Genomic DNA, 3,162 nt, shown 5'->3' on the forward strand with positions numbered 1-3,162 from the left:
CTGTAAGGATGTCGCGCCTGTCTCCCAACTGCGAAAGAATGACAACCGGACCTACAGAGGGTCCACCGGGTTAGTATGTAACCCACAACTAATATCCACTAAATCCACAACCCTCAAACCCGTATCGTTAACTCACAATTCCAAAATCATAGCCCCTCGGGAATCGGTTTCCCGAAACCAATTACCGAACAAACCGGAAGTCCCGAAAACCGCACCGAGACTCTGTCGGGACCCACGGACTGTCCCGGAACTCACCGACTCGCACTACGAGTCACCCGCTGCCACTAAATACAATTTACATGTGACATGGCAGCAAAGACCTTAACTCACTCCAAAACGATTATCGTCGGATAATCGTTCCGAACCGGGTTCCCGGAAGTGTCTATTTCGACACAGAAACCCACTGTCGCTCACCCGTCATTTCCGAACCCTTGAAATGACACGGGTGACCAGCCAACAAGGCTCAGTGACTACACAATAGCTCACAAAGCACCGTCGGAACAATTCCGAACCGAACCCGCATTCCGTCGGCGGATTTTGCCGACAAACGGACCGGAATACCCCTTTTCGATCTTCGCAAAGGTCCGGGGCCTTGGACAATCACTCCAGAGGTCACCCACAACTCATCCATGCTGCCAACAGCAGCCGCGGCGAACAAGGTTCAATAAAAGCCCGTCCGAATACCCGAAATCGCATTATTTCATGCGATTTCGGCGCTTTTATAGTCCGTCTGCACAAACCAGAAGTGAAACAGCGAAGCCGAGACACCCGCTGACAGGTCTCGGCATGCCGGAAACCGTGCTCACCTTTCGAAGCAATTTCGGCCACAGAGGGAAGCGCACGAGCAATGCGAAACTCTGCGAGACTGCGCGCACAGCGCAAAGATTGCGATTAACTCGCTAACCAGGGCATCATTGCCGCTGTCGGAGGTGAGCACGATGTTCAGCACGAACCCTAGATCATCGTGCTCACTTCCCGGGGTGTCGGGGAGTCATTGGATCACCGGAAGGGTGGCCGAAAAGCTAAACTACTGTGCTGGAACACAAAACGGCCTTACCGGATCCGAGGAGGGCTAGGGTTGGTCGCCAGCGACCGGGAGGCGGGCGGCCCGGCCAGGGAAGGGTGCGGCCGGTCGGTGGGGTTCGGGGCACCTGCTGGCCGGCGGCGGGAGCTGGCCGGTGGCACGGCGGCGCAGCCCAAAACCGCCGAGTTCCTCTCGGGTTCGAGCTTCCCGGCGGCGCGGCGGCGGCCGGAGGAGGTCGGGGCGACGAGGATCCGGTGCCGGAGACCGAGGGGAAGGTGGTGCACCCCTCGATGGGCAGTGGCAATGCTTGGGAGCCGAGCGGGCCCGACCTCGGCCCGCACGGGTCTGGGCGGCCGCAGGAGGTTCCAGCGGCGGCTGGCAGCGTGCAGGGAAGGCGGGACGGCAAGCGGGAGGTTGCCGGGGGTCACCGGAAGGTGGCGCGGCCGATGGGGAGCGACGGTGGCGCGCCTAGACCGAGGTCACCCAAGCTCGGCCTGGGCTGACCGCAGATGGCCGCAGGGGACTCGCGGGGCTCCGGCAGGGCACGGGGATGGCCGGAGTCGGCGGTGAAGATGCCGGAGATGGGTCTCGGCCAGGGGATGGTGAAGCTCGGGTGAAAAAAGCTTCCTTTGCAACTTCGGCGAAGTCAGAGGAGAGGGTGGCCGAGAGAGCAAGAGAAGAGGTCGGGGTGGCTTTTCCGGCGGCCGGGGCGTGCGCACGGGTTGGGCAAGGAGAAGGTGGGGCGGCTAGGGCTCGGTTCGGCTGAGGAGAAGGCCAAAAGCTAGGGTTTCCTCACGAAACCCTAGTGCAACTACTATTTACATATGCACATCTGCAAGATAGTCCTCCCAGGGATAATATTCTCAGTCAAGTCCCTCACAGCATGCGTATTTTACACATACGCACCTCCATGTCCGATCTCACGCAATTCGGCACATAAAATATTATGACTTTTGCGAATTTCCCGATTTTCCACTCTCGACCCCTTAGCGAACTTCATGCAATATCCGGCAATCCGTTCATCGGATTTCCGAACGGATTGCACCATCGCGTTCAGCACGACGAAGGCAATGAAACTACTATTTCGTTTCATCCGATTTACTTGCCGATTTGCGACCAAACCCAACTGCTCTCCAACTAATCCACAAATTACACATAGACCAATGTATAAACCCTAAAACCTTTAATCCAAATTCAAATTTGAATTCGCTACCACCAGTAGGTACCAGAAACAACTCTCACCTAACCCCAGGTCACAAACGTAGAGCACGAGGAGTCTCATTACGCAAGAACAGCAAAGGGCGAAAATCCTCTTTTCGATAAAATCCCTTTTTCTTGAAAATCGTGCATCAGATCTGAAATCCGTCAGTGCCATTGGTTCCAGAATAGCTGAACCGATCAAAACGAGCTATTGGATCGCTATGAAGGGAGTCCGATACGCGTAGAAAGCCAACTCTACTCCGTGGCTTCACCGAAAAACCGGAGTTACTATTCACTTAAGTGAAAACTAATAATCGCGTAACTTCTCCGTTTTAGCTCATTTTCTCATGAACTCTGAAACTGGAACGAACAAACGGTAAACACGAGTAAGCGTGTACGAACACTCCCAGCGAGGGATGTTCGGCCGTGAGGCCTCAATCGGATACGCTGAATACAAGCGAGCACGTCATAACTCTTCGGATGCCCCAGCTCACCCTGTCTGTGTAAGGTTCTCATTCCTACAGCCCGATGGTGTCCGTGAATCCGCCGTGTTCGACCTGATGGAAACCATCCAGGAATTAACCTTTACCTTTAGCTGTGCCACAATTCTTACTTATTAGTGACGATCTATCCGAATCATCAACCCAATGAACTGTGCGAGTACTGTATCGTAACCCTATATATATCATATGAACGGACAAAGTTAGTAACACAGTATCATATGACCCAGCGTACTATCTCGAGTAAGAAATACGTACTGTAGAACCTGTCATCGTAAATGAACAACGGTAGCCTGCATGAACAAATACGATCTCATCTACATGTAGTATGAATGTAGTACGACATTCCTGACTCTAAAAATGTCACGTTGATTTGAGAGACAACTACTACAAATACACACATTAAATTAATGTATTCATAAGTAGTTCAAAGTCCTT

The sequence above is a fragment of the Ananas comosus genome, linkage group 4, assembly GCF_001540865.1.
Source record: "Ananas comosus cultivar F153 linkage group 4, ASM154086v1, whole genome shotgun sequence".
Lineage (NCBI taxonomy): Eukaryota > Viridiplantae > Streptophyta > Magnoliopsida > Poales > Bromeliaceae > Ananas > Ananas comosus.